This window comes from Neofelis nebulosa, chromosome 3, assembly GCF_028018385.1.
Source record: "Neofelis nebulosa isolate mNeoNeb1 chromosome 3, mNeoNeb1.pri, whole genome shotgun sequence".
Taxonomy (NCBI): Eukaryota; Metazoa; Chordata; class Mammalia; order Carnivora; family Felidae; genus Neofelis; species Neofelis nebulosa.
Window position 1 is genome coordinate 40,321,424 of NC_080784.1, and position 26,889 is coordinate 40,348,312.

A 26,889-nucleotide genomic window follows, 5' to 3' on the forward strand; every position below is an offset into this window, starting at 1 on the left:
AATATCTAGAAAGAGAATGCCCCAATTCCTTGAAAATGGTGCTAAAGAGAAGGCATGGCAGAATAAAATATTAACAATGAAATTGCTTTGGGGTCACTTGAATCCTTGTTCATGGACACTTGACACCACATTTATAGTATATGTTCAGCAGCCAGTATATTCATAATGGTAGTTTGACCTCTGAATATTGGGTGCAATTATTGTGACTTTATTTAATGTTTGCTGTATTTTAGAAGACACATTAAAAAAAAAACTCATCTTAACAAACAGATTCTCCCTCCCACCTCTCTACCTTCACCCGTCCTCAAATCCTTCTCCAGAGACTAACCCAGTTAATAGTTATTTTCTCCCAGTTTTTCAGAGACTGTCTAAGCCTTAATTAATATATACCCTTTTTTTACATAAATGGGACCCTATTACATAATTTTTCTATCACATCACTCTCTTTCATAATAGGTTGTAATAATCATGTGTGCTAATACACTTGTTTCTTTTCAAGAGCTCCATAACATTACACAGTATGTATGGGCCATAATCTAATTAAAAATATCCTATTGGGCATTTATTGCTGGATTTATTGTTGCAATAAAAAATACTGTAGCGAACATGTATGCCTATATATACATATATACAAATACAAAAGCATTCAGAAACTTATAATATGTATATGTATGTATATGCATATATAGATATATGTGTATATGTACACATAAAGTTGTTCAGATATATATATATATATACATATATATACAGATATACATATATATATACATGATATATATATATATATATATATATCATGCTAATTGTCTATAGGATACTTTTTAAAAGAGCATTTGCTGTTATAATTTTTGAGATATAATTGAGAAACTCTGAGAAACCCAGCAAGATACACTAGCATCCACAAAGACATGCTGCACAAAATTTAATCAGTACCCAGATTTCTATTATTGAAGCCTCATTAACCAAGTCATCTATACTCATTTGCTAGATTGCTGGCTGGCTAAAGAGCAAGTAGCAGATGTTGACCTTGCAAAGGTTAACTTAATAGAGTTGAATTTGATTCAGATTCAATCACTGCTTCCACAGCTGTTCTGTGGGCCAAATAGTAGGCTATAGAGGTGATGTCATGGTGTTGCATTGCAGGGTTTGATGCTCAAACATGACTCACACCTATGCCCTGAAAGTCTCTATTGTCATTTTGCTCCTGGGTGGAGCAGGGATTTGACTCACTCACTGACTCAGTCCACCAGCACAGCCTCAAGTCTGCTGATGGACCTTCCATGTGAGGATATTAACTCCAACATACCCTCTTCTCCAGCAAGTAGGTAAAGGTACAGAGAGCCCCAACCTACAATAGTCTTTTGCTCTGCAAAATATAGCTTATTCTTGGAGTTCTCCATCCCTTCCTCCTCTTTTCCCCACTCCACCCGACTACCCAGCTCCCTAATGGTACTTTAAACAGAAAGAGGTCATTTAAGTATAATTTAACAAACATGGTATGTGTAATATTGTGGCCAAGCATTTCAGTTAAATCCATGTGCTTAATTATAGATATATAATTTATCCGTAAATAAATCATGCTAGGGTGAGTGCAGTTTGAGCCTCAATCCCTCCTTACCAAGGAGATAATAGTTTCACAGCTTGGATGTGAAAAAGCTTCATGGCTTTTTTTGTTTGTTTTGTTTTGTTTTTTGAGAGGGGGAGCAAGAGTGCAAATGGGGGAGGGACAGAGGAAGAGGAAGAGAAAGAGAAGTCTCAAGCAGGCTCCGTGCCCAACAAAGCCAATGAGGGACTCCATCCCATGACCGTGATATCATGACCTGAGCCAAAATCAAGAGTTGGACACTTAACAGACTAAGTCACCCAGGCACCCCTAGCTTCATGTTTTGATTGGATTCCTTATCCTCTGTTACAGCTCCAGGTTCTCTATTGCTCCCAGAATCACTTCTTTACGTGTTCTGGTTGACATGTTTATGAATGTCACAAGGTAATTTTCTTACTGCCAATTCTTGGTCTTTTAATGCATTCCTTTGCTTTCCTTTCTAAGAGATGCTTCAGCTTCTTCCCAAATATTCCCTTTTCTTCTCATTTTCCTGGTAGTGTCAGCATCTGCATTAAATCAATGTCTTGTCTATGTTTGTTTAGATCTGTCTTTCCAGAGATTTCTCTGGGACTGTCTCTTTTCATGGAGTGAGAGGCTATTTCTTTGCCATGCAGGAAATCTCATCACTAGGTCAGGAAAGACCAGCATTCAGGCATAGTCATCAGGAAGAGTGTTCCCTTTCCAATACACACACGCACACGCACACAAACACACACTAAAATGAGCTCTGTTTATGCTAATTACCATTTATGCATTTTTAAAAGCCACTTGAGATTGGCAGAAAGTTCTTCTTAGCACCTTCCCTTTTTATTCATGTACTGCATCCTCAGCCTGCCCTGAGGTTTGGAATGTCAGCAGATGGGAGGGATGGAACAGACATGCTTAAGTAGAAGAGGTGAAGCAGGAGGAAGACATGTTTGTTTCATCATCTCGGTAGAATGTTGTTACAGCTTGGGCTGGGATAAGGTTATGATCTTATTCCTTGGGGTAGAGCTATAGATTTTAGTCTTAGCTGCTTTTCCTAAAAGCATGTTCTACTCTCACCTCTTCTTTCTATGATTTTGAAAGTGCAACTGGTCAAGAAGAACCAATGGCACAAATGTGCCATATATCAACACACACTGACTCTTGCTCTCACAAAAAAAGTCAGTTAGGAGAGGGAGATCTTGGAGACAGGATCTTAATAGAAGATCTGGACTATGGTTTCCATCTGCTATTTTCTAGCTGTCTGGCATTGAGAAGGTGATAAACCTCTCCTGCCCTCCTGTGCATAATCATCTAAAGGCAGAAGGCTGGCTTGGGCTTCACAAGGTCCCTTCTATCTCTAATACCTATTATCCAAGCTCTTAGTTTAGTTAATCTATTGATGCCCTTATCCTACCCCCAAAAAGACAGAAGTAGAAATAAGTGATTACTAGGTGCCATGAAGTGAAGAGGATCACATTAATGGAAAAGCTGCTGTAGGTCAAATGGTATAAGTCAAATCAGATAACCCTCTAAACCTTGGGATTCCTTGAGTATATTTTTTGTTAGAAACAATAATGTAATAGTGGTGACATGAGACCATGTAAAATGTGCTCAGCACAGTGTTTAGAACATAGTCAGGCACCAAGAAATGAGAGTTTCTAATAAAAAAAATAATGATTTTGTTGTTAACTTTTTATAGAAAATTCCTCACATGATGTACATAGGCAGGTATATTATCTATCTTTGGTATCCACTGAGCAAACAGGTATATATATTTTAATTTAATATTATATGTTATCTCTATGAAATATGCCTTACTTCAATACCTCATAATTATAGTCTAATTTTACTGCAGCAAATAAAAAGTTTAGGGACATGTTTGCTCAGAAGACAGGATGGTCTTTCCCGTTAGGCATACCTATCATCTGCAGGTGTAAGCTACACAGCATTAAAATAATTGTCCTGCATTTTGTCACAAGAACACTGTTCTCACTTTTATTTTTTTTTATTTTTTTTTTTTTTATTTATTTTTGGGACAGAGAGAGACAAAGCATGAACGGGGGAGGGGCAGAGAGAGAGGGAGACACAGAATCGGAAACAGGCTCCAGGCTCCAAGCCATCAGCCCAGAGCCTGATGCGGGGCTCGAACTCACGGACCGCGAGATCGTGACCTGGCTGAAGTCGGAGGCTTAACCGACTGCGCCACCCAGGCGCCCCCTGTTCTCACTTTTAAAACAAAATTCAAGGGGTGCATGTGTGGCTCAGTCTGTTAAGCATCTGACTCTTGGCCTCAGCTCAGGTCTTGATCTCAAGGTTGTAAGTTCCAGCCCCACAATGGGCTCCATGCTGGGCTTGGAGCTGACTTAAAATAAATAAATTAAAAAAAAAAAAAGAAAAAGAAATAAAACAAACTTCAAGTATATCAATAAAATAATGATACTTCTATATACTCACTTCTTAATGCATTGATAGAATTCTTCTTTCTAAGTTTTAAAAATCAGTTTATTACTAATAAAGCAAAAATCACATTCCAGAGCATTCTTTCCCTCTCTGTCCCCATTAGCCCTCTTTTTTCTTGGCCACACCAAAGGACTGCCATGCAGGGTTGTGCTGGCACAGAGATACTGGGGAGAGGAGCTGATGGATCAGGTTAAGAGGGGGAGACGTCATTTATATGTCTCCCACCTAACTGTAATGGGGTTTAATTGTGTGTGACAGGCTGGATGCAAAATTCCAGGAAACTGAGAATTTTCCCTAGTGAAAACAGTGACGAATGACAAGCTGGGTTGGCCTGAATCAGTAATAGAAACTCCAAGGCACAACTTGACATGATGAGGTTTAGCTGAAAACTGTTTGAAAACAGTCTGGAAAGTGTCTCCTAGGTTGTCATTAGGAAAGAAACAGCCCTGAATAAAACCAATTCTCAGAAGAGTCTTATCCTACATAGATGTGCTCAACCACATGGCTGTCTTTCCACCCTACACCTACACTCACACCCAGAGATGGTAGTGACTGTCAAAAGTCAGGTCCTGATAATGGAGTATGGAATATGTGTGTAGATGATATATAGAGTATGTTGTGGAACTGAAAACAAGATTTATGAGACTTCAAATGAAATCTAATGCATGTTACTTAAATCCTATTCATAAGTCTAATTCCTAACAATTATATAAGTTCTGCATTCTATAGAGCATTTCCCTATATTATCTTCCTTAATCCTTAAAACAATCTCATATAGTAGGCAGAGCAAATCATATCATCCTTACAATTGAGATAATGGAAACTCAGTGTGGTTAAGAAAATTACCACAACATCATACAGGTTGTCAGATTTTCTTATAGGTTCAGTAATTTCACCAGAATCTAAGAAACTACAAAGTTTCTAAGTGTTAGCTTTGAGAACTTATGTTAACCTAAAAAACTTACCATAAAACAATGATGTTTAGAAGTCAATGGAGTATTGTAGGTCCATTTCATTTTATTTATTAATTTTTAATTTTTAAAATGTTTATTTATTTATTGAGAGAAAGAGTGCAAACAGGGGAGGGGCAGAGAAAGACAGGCACACAGAATCCAAAGCAGGCTCCAGGCTCTGAGCTGTCAGCACAGAGCATGATGCCAGGCTCAAACCCACAAACCATGAGATCATGACCTGAGCCCAAGTTGGACGCTTAACTGACTGAGCCACCCAGGAGCCCCTCATTTTATTTTTTAACTTTATGTATTTACTTCGAGGAGGGGGGAAAGGCAGAGAGAGAGGGAGAGGGAGAGAATCCCAAGCATGTTCCACACTGTCAGAGCAGAGCCCAACATGGGGCTCAAACCCACGAACCATGAGATTGTGACCTGAGCTGAAGTCGGATGCTTAACCTACTTAACCACCCAAGTGCCTCATCTCATTTTAAACAGAGTAGGTGAGATTCCATATTTCCAGAAAAAAGAAAATTGGGATGAGTGGGAATTATTTACTTTATAAAGGAAATCTTAATTTATCAAAAGAATGTGATATGACTAGTTTAAATAACAAGTAATTCCTTTAAATGTACACTAGAATATTTTAAAATTCCTTTATTGATATATGTGTACTGATACATTTTAGGTGATCAAATTTATTGTAAGTAAGCAAACTACCACATATAAAGAATTTCTATAAATCAATAAGAAAAAGCAAACAAAATTAAAATGGACAAAATGTATTACCAGTTGAGTCATAGAAGATAAAGCCCAAAAGGTCAACAAACACCTGCTTAAGAAGGAATGTTAGTTCCTACCTTCTTCCCTTCTTCCTGGACACATGGTTGTCCAGCAAAGGACGACATTTCCCAGCATCCTACTAAGGATGCACCTACGCCTCTATAAAACTAAGTAGGGCCAGTGGAATGTGAGTGGAAGGGATGTGTGCAGCTTCTGCCTTATTTGCCTATGAACAATGTTTTTCCAAAAATTCTCTAATCTTTTCCCAAAAGTTGTTATGTGGCAACAAGCTAACTGTAACCATGAAGACAAGGATGATGACCTACAGGATAGTAGTGAAACAAAAGGAAAGATCCTTGAATAACTGTGGAGTCAAGCCACCTTACCAGCCTGGACTACCCAACATAAGATTGTTATACAAGAGAGAAATGTCCTTTTTAAAAACTACTATATCTGTGTGGTCTATGTGTTACAGTAGCTTAGCCTTCACCCTAATACAATGTTCAAACTAACTAGTAATCCATGAAGTGCCAGTTAGAACCAAGTTCTTTTTCATACCCTAAGGTTGATGACATTTAAAAATCCCTGTGATACTCTAAATTGGCAATATGAAAATAAGAAATACTCATATATGAAAATATGAAATATTTTCAATATGAAAATATGAAATATTTTCAATATGAAAATATGAAATATTTTCAATATGAAAATAAGAAATACTCATATATTTCTACCTGGAGTATGAATTGGTACAACAACTTAGGGAATAATTTGTAGTATTTGTCAATATTACTAATGTAGAAAATTACCATCCCCTACAATTCATTTGTTTTAATTCTGAGCATTGTAACTTTACATACTGAGATATATCTAGAGCAGTTACAACATCACTTGTATTACCAAAATTTGAAAGCAACTTAAAAGTCTATTAATAAGAGGATGGATAAATAAGTTGTGGTATTTTCAAATAATTGAGCACAATCAGCAGTTATAAAAAATGAACCACCTCTATATGTAACAATATGAATAAACTTCATAAACATAATGTGAGAGAAAAGGAAGATGAAGAATATGTATAATATGATAGTAGTAGGTAAAATTCAAAATATGAAAAGCATAATTATTGCTTTGACTACATATATATTGTAATAAAGGTATGAAAATGCAGTCTGGAAGAATACATACCAGATTCTTGATAGTGGTGTCTCTGGGGAAGGAAGATAAGGAGGTGGATCTGTGAAGACAAACAAGGAGGACTTCAACATTGTTCATAATGTTTTATTTCCTTTGTGGAAAATGTCATGAAAAAATTGTTAATATTTGTAATTATGGCTATTGGGGTACAATCAGTGGTGTGCTGGATCTGGATCACACAGGGAGAGTGAATTTTGTGCATCTCTCCCCAACTCCCTTTTCAAGGATGTCACCACGATGGCTTGAATTGGCCACGGGGGAAGTATTTACATCACAGAAATCAGCAAATGGAACAAAGCAGAAGTTTTTTATTCCTCTGGAGTGTCAGTTGTTAACCTTGACTAGCACACTTCTGGGTACAATGTATCTATTAAATTAATCTTACTACTTTTAATGACTTTAAAAATTTTCAGAATATAAAAAATTATAGTTCTAGCTTTAACTTTTCAGGATTTTTTCTTTCTTTTTCTTTTATTTTCTTTCTTTTTTTTTCTTTTGCACAAAACATCTTGCATATGTGTCTTGCTGGGGGTTGGGAGAAATTTTGGACTTTCTACTTACTGCACAATTTCAAGAGCAGCTGTCTTCAAATCATATATGACATCCTTCTGTGGTAAGAAACTTCCTGTCTCTTCTCAAAGAAGATGGCGTCTTTCATAACTGCCAGAATGCCTACACTTATCTCATGAAATTTTAGTTGTTGAACCGCAATTTTGACTTCTACTTGTATAAAAATAAATCCTGATTAAAAATGGTTATGATATTGCCTTGAAAGTCTATATGGTTTCAACAACCTCTGCACCCATAATGTAGGTGTAATGTAATTATGCTTTCTGAACACCAAATCAGGACATGTAGTCATATAAGTATGGAGGACTGTGGGCAGGATGCTTGACTTCAGTCCTGTCATTAAGATTCTGGGCTTTCAATCACTGTAACCACATTACAGATAACAAAGTCTACTTGTTCCTCATTAATCAGATAAGAGTACTCTGTTAACCTTAATCCTTGAAATGATTATTTTTAAATAACTTCCATTTTTTTATTAAAAAGTAAAATATATTAAGTAAAATATATAAATATAAAAATATATAAATATAAAAGTAAAATATATAATACATAGAAAATATAGTTGTGAAAAGAGAAGTAAATAAAATAAAATCACCCACCCATAATTTCATGACCCAGAGACAACAACTGTTAATAGTTCAATAAATAACTTTTCAGCTTATCTTGTGTGTATATATATTTTTTCTTTTCAAAATAAGATTAAATCATGTACACTGGGTTTTTTTAATTGAGGTCTAGTTGACATACAATGCTACATTATTTTCAGGTGTACAAAATAGTGATTTCACAAGTCTATACTTTATTCTATGCTCACCCTCACCACAAGTGTAGCTACCACTTGTCACCATACAACGTTATTACAATACCATTAACTGTATTCCCTATGCTGTACCTTCCTTCCCCATGATTTATTCATTCCCTACATATACACGGCTTTAACTGGCCTTTTCCACATGAGACTCTATCATTAGTTTATTGCCATGTCATTTAATTTTCTTCAAAAGTGTTATTTTTATAACTATATAGCATTATATAACAATAATCAAATTCATTTTACCCATTCTTCCACTGTTAAATATTTGGATTATCTGCAATTCTTCCATATAATAAGGAATGATGTGATCTTCATCCTAGTAACTCTGCATACACCTCTTTTCCTTTCTTTGGGATAAATCTTTTACATTTTTAAAAATGTTTTATTTATTTTTGAGAGATACAGAGACAGAGTATGAGGGAGGTGCAGCAAGAGAGGGAAACATAGAATATGAAGCAGATTCCAGGCTCTGTCAGCACAGTGGGGCTCTAACTCATGAACCACGAGATCATGACCTGAGCCGAAGTTGGATGCTTAAATGACTGAGCCACCCAGGTGCCCCTGGGATAAATCTTAATCATATAATTTCTGAGTCAAAAATTAGGAATATTTTTCAAACATTTTAGTGATTATCTTTATGAAAATTGGTTATTCATGTAGAAACTTTATATCATCCACAAAAATACATTTCAAGTGTACTAAAAACAAATGTAAAAAGTAAAACTGTTGATTTCAGAGTAAAATTTATAAAGATACCTTTTATAACACCAGGTTCAGGGGTGGGGAAGAGAAAAATACAATCAACAGATGTAACAATAAATACTTTTGAGTATAATAAAATGTAAAACTTTTATATGACAAAAGACACAATAAAAGACTAAGGACAGACTAGGATAAAATATCTGCAACCCATAGAATGTAAAGAATTAGGATCCAGAACATAAGAACACTTATAAACCAGTAAGAAAAATATAAGTAATACAATAGAAAAACAGGCAGACAATATGAAAGGCAAGCCATAAAAAAAGGAATCTGAACGGTTAATAAACTTAGGAGATGTGCTCAAATTTACTAGTAATAAACAAAATGTAAATTAAACTAACGAACTGGATCACATCCATCAGAGTAGCAAAAAATTTTAAAGTCTGACATCAAATTTAACAAGAATGTGATATAAATGGGACTCTCACAAGTTGCCAGTGAGAAAGTAAATTGGTTCAAACATATGGAGGAGCAACTTGGTGATATTTATGAAAGCTCACAATGTTTGCTCTTGGGGTCTACCAGGATGAGTCAAGTCAGGTGCCCAGGGCACGACACTGAAGTAGGCATGCACTCTCAGGATCATGTGAGTGCAGGTTAGCACCTGAGAATGAAGTCCTCCTGAAAACTGTGCTCCATGTACTTTGCTTGCTTCACCCTGGTCCCAGCCCTGATGTACATGTCCCAAAAGCCAATACTCCATTTCTAAATATATACTCACCAGTTCGTTCACATGTGCTCTAAGAGACACGAACAAGAATTTCATTGCAGCATTGTTCATAAAAGTGAAAATTGGAAACAATCCAAATGTCCAATAATAAAAGAATATACATATATATATATATAGCATTTTCATTGAATAGTATATTATAAAATAGTTTAAATTAATAGAGTTACATGTATCAACATGGCTAAATCTCATAATAAATCTCAAAAACATAATTTTGAATGAACAAAGTGAGTTGCAGAATGATAAATTTGGTATGATTCACTTATATAAAGCTTGAGACATGCTTTATAATATTATTAATTATTTATGGACACATTCATAGATAGTGTAAGACAAAAAAGTCATCTGAATGATAAACACTAAATTCATACTAGTTCTTTCTGTAAAAGGAGAGGGAGAATTAGGGTCAGAGTAATAAATGTAAAAGCTTTCTTTAACTGTTAAGTTTTTTTTTGTTTGTTTGTTTGTTTTGAGAAAGAGTGAGAGTGCTAGTGCAAGCCAGGGAGAGGGATAGGGAGAGGGACAGACAGAGAGAGACAGAGAGAGAGAGAGAATCTTAAGCAGGCTCCCTGCTTAAGCAAGGAGCTTGATGTGGGGCTCAGTCCCATGACCCTGGGATCATGACCTGAGCTGAAATCAAGGTCAGACACTCAACCAACTGAGCCACCCAGGCAGACACCCCAAGATTTTTTTTTTTTAAGTATATGAAGCAAATACAACCAAATGTTAGGACTTCTTAAAGTTGGGTTGTGCACTCCTGGGTGTTCATTAAATTATTTTCCACAGTTGTATGTGTGTTTGGATATTTAATAACTTTTAAAATGACTAAAAATGTTAAAGTTCATATTCACCTCCATAACTAGATGACTTTGGGAAAGTCAATTAACTTTTCCTGAATATCAGTTTATTTGTTCTCTAACATAATTATACAACTATATCCCAAGTCATATAGTGATAGCCACTGCATTTTCTAACTCCACAGAGATTTTCTTGCTGTGTGTTAAACCTGGCTCAGCTTTTGAACTACTCCTAAGGTCTGGTAGGCTGTACTCATTAAATAGTGGGGCCCAGAATGGGTCCTATGTCATGAGATTCAGAACTGGATATGCCTGGGTGTTCACTGAACTGTAATTCCATTTTCACCCTATTATCCTCACCTCTCAGGTATTGTGGTCGACACAATGACATACCACCCAAATCTCCTTGAAGGAAGGACTTCTTGCCCACTGCTGGGAGTATGTCAGCAGACAGTCTTTGGTTGCCAGCCCCTCCAGAGATTACTTCAGCTACAAAGAGCCACCTCATTCAAGGTCAAGCCTTTCCCAGAGTAGTGCATATCCAGTGACTAATAGAAGTTGGTACATAACCATCTAACAGTTTTGGCCCAACCCAGGATGACTATGACAGGGGATTTTAGGTTAGCTCCAAAGCTTCCTGTGGGATTGGTTAAGGCTGTTGCAGCTTGACCTCTCCTTCCCTTCCACAGGTACCAAGAGCATTCCCTAATTAATATTCTGTGGGCTAAATTCTGTTTCAGGGTCTGTTTCCTGGAGAATGAAACTTGTGAGGTTGGTATCAGGAGTGGGATGACAAAGGTAATATGGGGTTTTGGAACTGGATTGCTTGCCATCTGGTTAGCAATGAAGAGCTTCTAATCAGTGATAAACTGAGCACAAGTAGTCCCTGGCAAAACTGGCTATCTACAGTGGATTGAATAGTGTTCTCCCCCACCATCCATATTCATGTCCATCCAGAACCGCAGAAGATGACCTTATCTGGAAATAGGGTCTTTGACTTTATTATACCATACACAAAAATAAATTCAAAATGGATTAAATACTTAAATGTGTGATAGGAAACCATCAAAATACTAGAGGAGAACACAGGCAGCCACCTCTTTGACATCAGCCATAGCAACCTCTTACTAGATATGTCTCCTGAGGCAAGGGAAATAAAAGCAAAAATAAACTATTGGGACATCATCAAAATAAAAGTCTTCTGCCCAGCAGAGGAAACAATCCACAAAACTAAACGACAGCCTGTGGAGTGGGAGAAAATATTTGCAAATGACATATCTGATAAAAGGCTGATATCCAAAATCTATAAAGAACTTATTAAACTCAACACCCAAAAAACAAAAATCCAATTTAAAAATGGGAAGAAGACATGAATAGACATTTTTCCAAAGAAAACATACAGATGGATAACAGACACATGAAAAGATGCTCAACATCACTCATCATCAGGGAAATACAAATCAAAACTACAATGAGATATCACCTCACTCCAGTCAGAATGGCTAAAATTAACAACACAAGAAACAATAGGTGTCAGTGAGGATGTGGAGGAAGGGAAACCCTCCTGTACTATTGGTGGGAATGAAAACTTGTGCAGCCACTCTGGAGAACAGTATGGAGGTTCCTCAAAAAGTTAAAAATAGAACTATCCTATAACCCAGCAATTGTACTACTCGGCTTTTACCCAAAGGATACAAAAGTACTGATTCAAAGGGGCACATGCACCCCGATGTTCATAGCAACATAATCAACAACAGCCAAATTATGGAAAGAGCCCAAATGTTCATCAACTAATGAATGGATAAAGAGGATACAGTATATATATATACAATGGAATATTATCTATCAAAAAAAATGAAATCTTGCTATTTGTAATGATGTGGATGGAGCTAGATTGTATTATGCTAAGTAAAATAAGTCAGAGAAAGACAAATACGATATGATTTCATTCATATGTGGAGTTTAAGAAACAAAACAAATGAACATAGGGGAAAGAAAAGAAAAAATAGAGGGAGGCAAACCCTAAAAGAGACACATAACTATAGGGAACACACTGAGGATTTCTGGGAGATGGGCAGGGGGGATGGGTTTAATAAGTGATGGGTATTAAGGAGGGCATTTGTTGTGGTGAGCACTGGGTGTTACATGTAAATGATGTATCACTAACTTCTAGTCCTGCAACTAATATTACACTGTATATTAACTAACTAGAATTTAAATAAAAACTTGAAAAATTAAAAAACTTTTTTAAAAAAGGAAATAGTCTTTGAAAATGTTAATTAGTTAAGAATCTCCGGATAAAATCATCTTAGATTCAGGATTGCTTTAAGTCCAATGATTGTCATCCTTATGAAAAAAGGGGAAATATGCAGAGAGAGACAAATAGGGAAGAAGGCACGTGAAGATGGAGGCCGAGCATGAAGTCATGTAGCCACAACTTAAGAGATGTCAGGAACCTCTAGAAATAGGAAGAGGAGGAAAACTTCTCCCCTAGAGTCTTCAGGAGAAGCATGGTTCTACTGATACCTTGATTTCAGACTTTCAGCCTCCAAAACCATGAGAGAATAAATTTCTGTCTAAGCCATTCACTTTATTATGGCAGCCATAGGACACTAATACTTACTGTGGTTGTTAAAACTTTCACCAGTAGCAAATTGAAATGGTTATACCAGGGGAAGGAAATGCCGGTAGCTGGTATAAAGTACTAGATGTGTCAAAAGTTTGGAGAAAATAGTAACAATGTAATTCAGTAGCTATTACAAAGATAGGTTGATATTCTAGAAAAGATAGTGAAAACCTGAGAGCAATTTACAGACAAGTGAGAGCCAAATGCGGACGCAAGAGGACCTCCTTGAAGCATACAAAAAGGCTCTCAAATGCTAGACAGAGAAAACAGAGAAAGGTGACTACCAGGCTCAGGACTAATTGTGAGAACAGCAGACCTCCAAAAAAAGGTGAAACTTCCGGCCAAGGACATCTGAGTTGATTTTAGCTTGCCCTTCAATCTTGAAACTCCTAACTCCCCAAACTTCTGCAGAAGTGGGCCACCCTTCCCTATTAAGAGCAGCATTCCCCTCTTACTTGAAGACAGTGTAGAAACCTTTACCCACAAGGTATGTGTCCCCATCAGACCTGCCCCCACCTCACTTTTTGGCCTCCGTCCTATAACTAGTGTTAAGTTTCAGCACACCCCAGATGCTGAGAATACAGTGTGTGCCCATGTCCCTCATTCTCTTACAGGAGCGGTTTCTGAGAGCTCACCCAATAATCCCCCTGGGAGTCATCTCTGTTTCAGGACCTCTTCTGGGAAATTCTACCTGAGACAATATGCATTGTCACCGTCCCACAGAGGTTGGCTATATGCACACAACTTCATGTTTTTAAGTAAGTTTCAATGTATTAAAAGAGGAAATTGGGAAATAATGGTGGCAAAACTAGTATCTCTAACTTTGTCCACAGCAGATCCAACAGCTCTGAAAGTTCTGTCAATGGCTCCTAAATGTTCTGAGCTTCCAGTCAGTTTTATTAATAAATTTAAGAACATTTGACCTATAATAGCTCCCACAAGCTTACAATTTGCTAATTGAAAGACTGCCTGCAACTAAAAGCAGGCTTTGCATGGCACAACCCTCTTGCATATTGGAAACAAAGGTCTCTTGAGGGATTTCAGGTTTACAAAGTCACATTCATGCTTGGAAATTTATGGGTTTAGCATTTTCCATTAGGTCATTTCATATCTTTAGGTTTTAGATCAGAGGATGGAAAATACACAGGCATGGTCATGGAACATTAACTGGAAATAATGAAGCTTTCTCTGGTACCTCTGCACCACTCCAAAGGAGATACTTGACTTAAAGTCTGTGAAAAGTAAACTGAGCCTTTCCAGATTAGATTATTTGGGACTAAATGTGAAGAGTTAAATAGTTCTTAATATAACAAAAACAAATTCTCTAGTGATATCACTCAGAGGAGAACTAGCAGTGATGTTTCTTCTTTAAACTGAAAGGCATTGATAACCTTGACCTTCAGTTAAAGTTGAAATAACTCTAAGTGAGGGTAGACATTGCCCTAGGGGCTTCTAGTCAAGTCACAGTTGAATTGTGGCTCATCCAGCTGTTCAAGGCTCATTCAAGTGTAGATGGTATGCAAACAGAGGAAGTGTGATTTATGTTTCTGTTTAAGGAGGTAATCTCAGCCAGTACTAATTTAACATCCTTTATGCTGACAAAATGAACAGAGAAGTCAAGGTATGGGGACAAAGCCATGTGAAGTCATAGCCTTCAGCACCCAGTCTAGCATCTCATCACAATTAAAGCAGTACAGATGCATCGGCATGAAAGAAGGAAAGCTTAAAAGCTAAGACAAAAGGACTTCATTCTATGAAACCATCATGAAAATGAAAAATAAACAAACAAACAAACAAACCATAGAACAGGAGAAAACATTTGCAAATTGCTCACTGGATGAGGGACTGATAACCAGAATATATAAAGAACTCTTAGAATTCCATAATAAAGAAACAAATAACCCAATTAAAAATGAGCAATGTCTTTCAATTGATATTTCTTTTTTCAAAAAAATATTTTATTTATTTTTGAGAGAGAGAAAGACAGAGTGTGAGCTGGGGAAGGGGCAGGGAGAGGGAAACACAGATTCTAGAGTAGGCCTCAAGCTCTAAGCTATCAGCACAGAGCCCTATGCGGGGCCCAAACCCACAAAGCCATGAGATCATGACCCGAACCAAAGTCGGATGCTCAACAAACTGAGCCACCCAGGTGCCCCCAGTTGGTATTTCTTAAACAAAGGTATATGAATGCCCAATAAACACATGAAAAGGTGTTCAACAGCATTGGCCATTTAGAAAATGCACATCAAAACCACAGTGAGCTATCACTAGGATATTAGAATCAAGAAGACAGATATAAAAAATGTTGGTGAAGATGTGGAGAAATTGGGAACCTTATACATTGCTGATTAAAGTATAAAATAGTGCTGCTGCTTTAGAAAACAGTTTGTCAGTTCTTTAAAAGGTTGATAGAATTACCATATGACCCAGCAACTCCACTTCTTCATATATATCCAAGAAAAATGAAAACAAAAGCCTATACACAATGTTTATAATTGTCAAAAAATGAAAAGAACTTCAATGTCCATCAGCTGATGAATGGATAAGCTAAATGTGGTATATCCAAACAATGGAAAACTATTCAGCTGTAAAAAATTATGAAGTACTGATACAGCATGCACAAACCTTAAAAACTTATGCTAGGTGAAAGAAAGCAGTCATAAATGACAACATACTGTATGAATCCATTTCTATGAAATGTTCAGAGAGGGAAAATCTAATTGCACAGAAAGTAGATTAGTGGTTGCCTATGGCTAGGGGATGGGTACTAAGCAGAGAATGCTAATGAGTACCAGTTATGTTGAGGAGAAAAATTTTCTAAATTTAGATTGTGATGATGGTTGCACAATTCTTTCAATATATTAAAACCATTGAATTGAATACTCTAAATTGGTGACATTTGTGATATGCAAAATTATATCTCAAAAATATATCAAAAAAATTTTTTTTACTTTAAAAAATTTTTATTTTAGAGAGAGAGAGACCTTGAATGGGGGAGAGGAGCAGAGAGAGAGAGATAATTATAAGCGGTCTCCACACTGAGTGTGGATGGGATCGATGCAAGGCTCAATGAGATCATGACCTAAGCCTACATCAAGAGTCAGATGCTCAACTGACTGAGCCATCCAGGTGCCCCCTCCAAAAATTTTTAAATTAACTTAATTCCATGGAGGCTGCTCTATCCATTTTTTCCCTAAGCCTGGGTCTAAAATGGAAAGGAACTGTTCATTCTTAGTCTTTTGGGGGGGGGGGGGAAACCTGCATTTTATTCCATAGCTGATTTGAGTTTTACTTCATCTATATATATTTTTCATGCAGGCTACAGATTATATATATATATATATATATATATATATATATATCTCAACGTCCTAACTAATTAGAAGGTATATAAGGATGGAAAGGATGGAAAGGATATAAGGATGGAAAATTAATGTGAAAGAGGTTTTTTAGGGCACTTACTTAGGTTGGTTGCACTGTTGCTATAGCCCTGAAGCTTTCTTGTGGAGCTGCTTATTTTCCATCCTGTATTCTCCAATGTCTTTGTGGTGGATTATATTATTTGTTAGTAAGTATTCCCTTAATTCTGAATCTTTCCTACCTCACTCCTAAGGGAAATATATTTCCCAGTGAAGTTAGGTTTGTCTGGGTGACTTGCTTTGGCTAAGTAGTGAGGGCAATAGTGACTCCTGTTAATTCCAAATGGATGCTTGAGGAAGCTTTGGGATTTTCTGCCAACCTTCTTATAGCTATCCAACTAGAAGTGAGCATTCCAGATAGAAGTGTCTCCTTCAGCTTGAGTCTCAGACAAAAGACATGTGAAGCAGAACTGAAGTGACTATCAGCCCAAAGCAGAGCTACCTGACTGTCCATGATCTTCAAGGAAGAAATAAATGTTTGCATTCCACTGATTTTTTTTTTTTACGCAACTTATCATAGTGAAAGCTGAATAATGCAATTATCATTTTATTCATTCAGAAAACATATTTTGAGTAGTACCATGCATTTGATTCTGTGGCTATTCTTTAATAGACAAAACTTGGTCTCTTCTATTGTCAACCACTTTATAGTCTAGAAGGTAAAATACAAAAGGACAAAAATAAATCAAATACAAAATAGGTGGTGAGTGATATGAAAAATATAAAACATAAGAGGTTTAGAGCAAAAAATATTATTTCTGACTCAGAGAGATCATAGAACCTTCATTTGAGGAGATGAAAACCCAATTGTATATTGATTGAAAGCAAAAGATATATACAATTTAACATAATGTAGTCAGTTTTCAGCTTAGATAAGTATAACAGTAAAATACAATGAAGACTAAGGTGAAGGTAATTTAAAATGCTGATGTAATTTCATAGAATGAACCCTAATATACTGTAGATTTCTAGTTGTTTACAAATATTGTCTTCTTAAATTTTTTGGTTGGTTAATTATTTTCTCTTTCCTTTTCTTTATTTCTTCTCTCTCTCTCTCTCTCTCTCTCTCTCTCTCTCTCTCATTCAGTTATATAAGGTACTCACACCAGAGTGCTTCCAGAGGTGAAGAGATTACTTTTCCCTGAGCACAGAAGTGCATCAAGGTGAGTACATGGATCAAGTTGCATGGAGATCACGACCCCACTTGAGGGAAGAGTTCAGAGGAGAGGTGGCACTGTCAGAAAGCTGTCTCCACGGATTTGAGTGTTGGAAGAGACCTCTCCTACCTTAATCCCATTCCTCATTATTGTACTGGTGAGGACCAGAGGCACAGAGAAGCTGAGGAACTCATTCAGTCACACAGCCTGTTACGTGGTAGCCCTGGGACATGGGAGCAGGCCTTTCGATTCTTCATTCTGTTCTTACATTTATTTGTAACAACTCTAGTCAGATTTTTTTTTCACCTTGTCTGTGATGAGTTAAATTTAAAAACTGAATATAAAAGTTAGTAGTTTAGGGCCCAAGTCAAAAGTGCCTATAGGTTCTGGACAGTTTACATGAGCCTGAATCAAAGAGGGCAGTGTGACCCCACATGGTAAGAATGCAGTCATACAGGCATAAGGGCCCACTGTGGCCTTTTTAAGACTGGATAATGTTCTGAGACAAGAATATTTAGTGGGGAAGACCTTTACAAATAGAGGGGATAGTGTGGACAAAGACAGAGAAATGGGGACATGTATTTAAAGAAAAGCCAGTAGTCTTATTTGAGGACATATGAAGAGTGTCTCTTGGTTGAGATAAGGGTGTGGTTCCTATAGCCTACACTGAGATAGGGATGAATTCACCCCAGCAAGCAACAGTATGCAGAGGTCCACACCCAATGACTAGGCAAATTGTTCTTCTCACTAGGTGCCACTGTAGGACAGACAACAACTAGAGCTCTTGTACTTTCCTCAAATGATACTTCTGTTCTGAATATGATACTACACAAGCCTCTGAAATTTACATCATCCCTCAAAGTAGGAAAAAAGAGTCAGGGAAAATCCTAACACGACTGAAGAACCCATGCAGCAATAGGTTTACTTGGAACTCACTAGATTTTTTAAAAATCCTATTGCCATTTTATTTTTTAAATTTTAGGGGCGCCTGGGTGGCGCAGTCGGTTAAGCGGCCGACTTCAGCCAGGTCACGATCTCGCGGTCTGTGAGTTCGAGCCCCGCGTCGGGCTCTGTGCTGACAGCTCGGAGCCTGGAGCCTGTTTCCAATTCTGTGTCTCCCTCTCTCTCTGCCCCTCCCCCGTTCATCCTCTGTGTCTCTCTGTCCCAAAAATAAATAAAAAACGTTGAAAAAAAATTAAAAAAAAATTTTAATTCCAGTACAATTAACATACAGTGTTATATTAGTTTCAGATGTATAATATAGTGATTCAACACTTTTCTACATCATCCTGTTCTCATCACAACATGTGCATTCCTTAATCACCATAATCCCCATAATCACCTATTTCACCCATGCCCCCACCCACCTCCCCTCTGGTACCCATCAGTTTGTTCTCTATAGGTAAGAGTCTGTTGAAGTAAAAGAAGGTGGTGGCAGAATAGAAAGACCCCAGCTTAGGTTCATCCTACAAACACATAACTATCAAATCATCCTAAATAACCCAGAAATTGTCAGAACAAACTCCACAACTAAAAAGAGAGAAGAGTCCACATTGAGAAGGTAGGAGGTGTGGAAATGTAGTTTAGGAGAAAAATGGATCACAGTTTCTGCAGAGGGGAGAGCGCCACGGTCATGGAGAAGGGCAAGAGAGAGAGGAGCACTGAGGGGAAGGCACAAAAAGGACATTTCTCTGAAGCTGTTGGCTTGGAAAATGAGAGGGGCTAAATTATATGAGTTCTTGCAATCAGTGGGGCTTATAAAGCCTGGAATTTTAAAGATCAGTGGGATTGGTTGGGATATAGACCAGAGGACACTGCCCTGTTCCTGGTGAGATGGCAGACAAACAACCTGGGTTGCAAGTTGAAGAGCACCTGAAACACACAGTGGAGAGATTATTTGCTCTTGAAGCATGTCCCTGAGAGTCAGTGTTCACGGAGACACCTCTCTGGGGACAAAGGAGATGGCTGGTGCCATTTTCTTCCCCCACCATCAGCATAAACACAGACCCATCTACAAAAATCAGTGAAGTGCTGACATTGGCTGCCTATCTTGCTTATTCCAAGTGCCACAGTTCTGCACTTTGGTGGGGCTGCTCTTCTCAGTCAAGCACGCCTCCATCCCAGTGCAGCAGGCCCCTTTCAGAGAAGACCAGGAGAAACCCCTTTCCATGTCATGTCTCCTGACCAGAGAGTTCTACGGGGTTTCAGTTCTAGTGGAAGTAGTATCAGGTCTCATTTAACAAGCAGACCAGGGCACACCTAGTCAAAACTCACCACATTCAGGCCAGGGACCAAACACTTCCCATAGCAGGCAAGGACAGCCTCTGCAGACAACTGGCATCAAGGATAGAACAACCAAAACGCAATAGCAGAGCACACAGCATACATCAGAGACACTCCTGGAAGTGCCAGGGCCTGAACACTATATGAATCACTTCATAAAGCCATCCTTCAGAAGCAGGAGACAAACTGGCTTTTCTAACACAGAGAAGAAGATACAGACTTAGACAAAATATGAATGGAAGTATTTAGCCCAAATGAAAGAACAAGATCATGGCCAGAGATCTAATTGAAATAGATATAAGTAATATGTCTGGTGGAGAATTTAAAGCAACTATCGTGAGGATACTCATTGGGCTTGAGACATCAGTGAGACCCTTACAACAGGGATAAAAAAGTTAAAGTATCAATCAGAGATGAAGAGTGCAATAAACAAGATTAGAAACATGCTTGATGGAATGAACAACAGGCTGGAAGAAGCAGGGAGATGAATTAGTGATAGAGAAGATAAAATAATGGAAAAGAATGGAGCTGAACTAAAGAGAGAAAGAAAAATTATGCAACATGAGAATAGACTCATGTGACTCCATCAAACATAATAACATTCATATGATAGGAGTCCCAGAAGAAGAGAGAGAAAAGGGGGCAGAAAATTTATTTGAGGAAATAATAGCTGAAAACTTTCCTAATCTAGGGAAGGAAACAGACACCCATCTCTAAGAGGCACAGAGAATTCCCATCAAAATTAACTATAGCAGGCCAATACCAAGACATATTGTAATTATATTTGTAAAATATAGTGACAAAGAAAAAATACTAAAAGCAGCAAAACAAAAGAAATTCTTAACTTACAAGGAAAACCCACAAGGTTACCTGGAAACTTCTCCACAGAAACTTGGCAAGCTAGAAGGGAGGGGCATGATATATTCAATGTGCTAAATGATAAAAGTCTGCAGCCAAGAACAGTGTATTCAGCAAAGCTATCATTCAGAATAGAAGGGGAGATAAAAAATTTCCTAAACAAATAAAATCTAAAAGAGTTCATTACCACTAAACCAGCCCTGCAAGAAATATTAATGGGGACTCTTTGAGTGGAAAGGACAGACCAAAAGTGACAAAGACAAGAAGATCAGAGAAAATCTCCAGAAACAATGACAAAACGAGTAATAAAATGGCAATAAATACAAATCTATCAATAATTACTTTGAATATAAATGGAGTAAATGCTCCAATCAAAAGACATAGGGCGTCAGAATGGATTAAAAAAATGAGATCCCTCCCTATGCTGCCTACAAGAGAATCATTTCAGATCTAAAGACACTGCAAATTGAAAGTGAGGGGATGGAGAAATATTTATCATGCAAATTGATGTCAAAAGCAAACCAGAGTAGCAATACTTATAGTGCACAGGGTAGACTTTAACACAAAGATGGTAAGTAGAGATGAATAAGAGCACTATATCATAATAAAAGGGACGATCCAACAAGATCTAACAATTGTAAATATTCATGCCTCTAACATGAAAGCATTCAAATGTATAAAACAATTAATAACAAGCCTAAAGGAACTAACTGATAATAATACAATAATCATAGGGGTCCTTAACATCCAACTTACATCAATGGATAGATCATCTAAGCATAAAATAAATAGGTTTTGAATGACACACTGGACGAGATGAACTTAACATATATATTCAGAACATTCCATCCTAAAACAGCATCACAATTCCAGACTTCAAGTTATACTACAAAGCTATAGTGATCAAGAAAGTATGGTACTGGTACAAAAATCCAGTGACACATTTATCGATGGAACAGAATAGTATGTTGAGAAATAAATCCACTATATGGTCAATTAATCTTCAACAAAGCAGGAAAGAATATCCAATGGGGAGAAAAAAAACTGTCTCTTCAACAAATGTTGTAGGAAAAACTGGACAGCAAAAGAATGAAACTGCACCATTTGCTTTCATCACACACAAAAATAAATTCAAAATGGATTAAAGGCCTAAATGTGACATCTGAAACCATAAAAGAAAGCATAAGCACTAATTTCTCTGCCATCAGCCAGAGCAACTTTTTTCTAGATAGGTCTCCTGAGGCAAGGGAAACAAAAGCAAAAATAAATTATTGGGACTACATCAAAATAAAATCTTCTGCATAGCAAAGGAAGAAATAAACAAAAGTAAAAGGCAACCTGTGGACTGGGGAGGAGATAATTGCAAAGGACATATCTCATAAAGGATTAGTATCCAAAATATATAAAGAACTTATAAAACTCAACACCCCCCCAAAATGAATAATCCAATTAAAAGTGGGCAGAAGACATGAATAGACATATTTCCAAAGAAGACATCCAGATGGCCAACAGACACATGAAAAGATGCTCAACATCACTCCATCATCAGGGAAATAAAAACCAAAACCACAATGAGATATCACCTCACACTTGTCAAAATGGCTAAAATCAATAACATGAGAAATAACAGGTGTTGGCATGGAGGTGGAGAAAGGGGAACCCTCATGCACTGTTAGTGGGAATGCAAACTGGTGCAGCCACTCTGGAAAACAGTATGGAGTTTCCTCAAAAAGGTAAAAATATAATTACTCTATGAACCGGTGACCACACTACTGGGTATTTATCAAAAAAATACAAAAGTGCTAACTTAAAGCCTAACCCTTTATGGGATAAGTCGTTTGAAAATATCCTTGACTTTTTTTATCTCCAAGAAGAATGGGGCCTTTTGATAGACGTTAGGTTTAGTTCTAGAAACATATAAGCAGTTAGATTTCTGTATACTTCAATCTGTGATTATGAAAGTCAGAGACACAGGAAGAGAATGTCTATTCCAAACAAGACTATATATTTTAGACATCCAGGTGCTTGGGTTCTTGCCCAAATGTCTTGTTCCTTTAGATGATTGTTCCATTTCTTTCCCTTTGCTAAAATAAAATTTTCCATATATTGTGCTATGACTAAGACCTAAGCAAAACAACACACGTGAAAGAAAAATCAACACATTTGTTCTTTTCCTATACTGAAGGCATGCTTTGGAAATGTGGAATTTCCTCCCAAATGTTTCTGTCAAACTATCCCTGCTCACAAACTCCAACTTAAAAAATATATTTATAAGGGAAACTTCAATGTATCTTTACTATAACATACAAAAACAGACCACCAATACACTAAAAAGACTAAAAACTGTGGTGAAATTATATAGACATTTTTCATAGTTTGAATTTTAACTTTGAATTAGATATATTTTTGTGAATAATTTTTTCAATTTTTTTCAGTCAATTTTGGGATAATCACCAGGTCTCCAGAAGGTTTCAGTACACTCTATTACAGCAATGGATTGCAGGTGACTGATTCTGGCATCCCCCAACAAATTCCAGTGGGAGCACTGAAGTGAGCTTGGTTCTACTCCTGGCTCTACCAGTAATTCCTCCAGAGGCTTGGGCTAGTCCCATTTCCTCATTTACTCATCTTTAAAATGAGTGGGCCCCTAGATGATCCCTAGGCCTTTTCCAGCTGACACATTCTTTGATTCTACTTTTTTTTAATGAAACTTTTAGACTCACAGATTGACAAATGAATCCTCTAGAATTTTATTTTTTTCTCCCAATAACATATGTTTTATTAAAAGTCCATTGGAGCTAATTTTATTCCTCTTTCTATAATTTGATTCAGAATTTTTCTTTGTACTTATACATATGGAAGGGGTGTGTTAATGCTGGTAGAACTTTACCATGCTATGTACCTTTTCATCTCAGATCAATGGGATCTCCCTTGTTGATTGAAAGTGATAATAGATCACACAGTAAGAAAAAGTATTACCCCATGAAAAGGGAAAGTGAGCATGATTTTCCATTAGGAAGAGAACCAGTCATATCTCAGCAGAGACTGTTCAGTACAAACTATTGCCTAATCCCTATATTCCCATATAGCTTTATTGGCAGATTCAAGGGTAGGATTGAGTTTGGGGGCAGTTAACGGTATTGATTGCTTTCAAACACAATCTTGCTATGTGTAAAGCTCAGAAATATAAAGCTTAGGACCAACTGCAATCAATGTAATTCTGTAAAAAGTATGGCATGCTGGAAAGAATGCCACGAGATTATAGAGAAGAAAGAGAGAACCATGAAGAAAAATAAAATGATTTTAAACCATCCCAGAAAAGAAATTTAATAGCAGCTGAAGTCTGGGGAAAGAATTAACAGTAGAATATAAAAATAAAAAGTAAACAGAAAATAACAAAAGGATGAATTTGGAGAGCTAGAAGTAAATAGTGGAAAATGAGAAATTACTAGTTTGAGTGAAGAACTAGTACTCCAGAAAAATAAGGTGAAAATAATTCATAAATGCTAATATCTGTCTTATCAGCATAGTTGATGTGAATATATCACTGTGTTTATTCTCATCTTGGTGGTTTATTTAACCATGACTGTGTTGGTATATGTGTAGGGTATTTAAATATTTTGTTAATATACTCTTAAATGGCAGACAGGTAAATAAACAAGTGAACAGTCATTAGACTACATATATATGTATAAATTAATTAACAGAAGTTTAAGATAATTGAGGTGGAACTAAAAACAATTCTTTAACTTTTCTCCAAAATATTATTTTTCTTAGGTGCCTTCAAAGAATATGCAAATTAAACATAAACAAATTCTTATGTATACAATATAAAAGATTTTTTATCAGCATTTATAATTGTAAAATATTTTTTAAATGATAAAAATCATGCCAAGATTCTTTTTTTTTTTAATTTTTTTAATCGTTATTTTTGAGAGAGAGACAGAGTTTGAGCAGGGGAAGAGCAGAGAGGGAGACACAGAATCCAAAGCAGTCTCCAGGCCCCGAGCTATCAGCACAGAGCCTGACCCTGTGCTCAAACTCACAAACCTTGAGATCATGACCTGAGCTGAAGTCGGATGCTCAACCGACTAAGCCGCCGAGGTGCCCCATGCCAAGATTCTTTTAAAAACTCAGGTCGGGGTGCCTGGGTAGCTCTGTTGTTTGAGTGTCCGACTTCGGCTCAGGTTGTGTTCTCACATCTTGTGAGTTCAAGCCCCACTTCAGGCTCTGTGCTGACAGCTCGGAACCTGGAGCCTGCTTTGGATTCTGTGTCTCCCTCTCTCTCTGCCCCTCCCCCACTCACACTCAATGTTTCTCTCTCTCAAAAATAAACATTAAAAAATTTTTAAAACATAAATAAAAACTCAGGTCATATTAAATACTTTGAAGAAAATTTGAGAAGTATGACTAGAAATATCTTGATGATGGATAAAAAGAGTAAAATAAATTAAGTTTTTTAACAAATTTTTTCTTCAGAAGTTCTTTCTCAAAGAGTGTTTAAATTTTGCTGTTATTGTTTAATTCATAAATAATTTACATTTAAATTCATCAATGTCTTTAAATCAATAAAGTAAGGATACAAAGCATATGTATCTAGACCCTTTTAATTTTCCTGGTTGTACAAGGTCCATTTTAAACCAGGATTCCCATCATCCAAGGGGTTGTTTTCAGTTTGCAAGAGGACTTCGATGGAATCCTGAACCAAACTAAAGGACTATGGAAGCAAATTCAGAGCTGCAAATCTAGTTCATAATGCTATGTGCTGTTTCTTCAGAGAAATAAGGAAGAGCATTGTTTACTAGAAGAAACTCAGACATCTAGTGCAGCAACAAGAGGTGGGCTGGAATGGTGACAGCGCTTACCAGGGTCATTCGCCTGGATGAACCAGAGCTGTAAGTGGGATGCCTGTCTTTTGATTCTCAGAGCACCGCCCTTTCACTTCCCTGTACTGTTATTATGTTTGCATCTTTACTTTCTCTAAGACCAATTCTTATTATTTTATTTATTTTTTTTAATATTCCATAATTGAGATATTTACTAGACCTAGGGAGAATCTTTACATAATGATAAAAGTTTCAATTCATGAGAGAGAAATAATATTTCTAATTATGTATGTTTCTAAGAACTAAATTACAAAACACATAAAGAAAAACTTGACAGACTACAATATGAACTAATTCATTTCCATAAGGAAAAACTTAGACACATCTTTCTAATGAATTGGTAGAACAACAGAATTAATTGATCTCTTGCACCTAACAACTGCAATTCAAGTTTCTTTCTTTTTTAATATGAATTTATTGTCAAACTGGTTTCCATACAATACCCAGGGCTCATCCCAACAGGTGCCCTCAATGCCCATCACCCACTTTCCCCTCCCTCCCACCCCCCATCAATCCTCAGTTTATTCTCAGTTTTTAAGAGTCTCTTATGGTTTGCCTCCTTCCCTCTCTGTAACTTTTTTTTAATCCTTCCCCTCCCCCATGGACTTCTGTTAAGTTTCTTAGGATCCACATATGAGTGAAAACATATGGTATCTGTCTTTCTCTGTATGACTTATTTTACTTAGCATAATACCCTCCAGATCCATCCATGTTGCTACAAATGGCCATATTTCATTCTTTCTCATTGCCAAGTAGTATTCCATTGTATATATAAACCACAACTTCTTTATCCATTCATCAGTTGAGGGACATTTAGGCTCTTTCCATAATTTGGCTATTGTTGAAAGTGCTGCTATAAACATTGGGGTACAATTGCCCCTATGCATCAGCACTCCTGTATCCCTTGGGTAAATTCCTAGCACTGCTATTACTGGGTCATAGGGTAGTTCTATTTTTAATTTTTTGAGGCACCTCCACACTGTTTTCCAGAGTGGCTGCAACAGTTTGCACTCCCACCAACAGTGCA

The 26,889-nt window shown here is 36.9% G+C and overlaps 1 protein-coding gene across 16 annotated transcripts in view; it reads right to left on the bottom strand.

The window, feature by feature from the left end:
• Positions 1–26,889, bottom strand: part of PSD3 (pleckstrin and Sec7 domain containing 3) — a 747,126-nt gene that overhangs the window by 708,966 nt on the left and 11,271 nt on the right. For all 16 annotated transcript variants that reach the window (XR_009259079.1, XR_009259078.1, XM_058720427.1 and 13 more), the window contains one exon: positions 6,952–7,000. The gene's annotated coding sequence lies outside the window, so the exon portion shown is untranslated. The remainder of the gene's footprint in view (positions 1–6,951; positions 7,001–26,889) is intronic.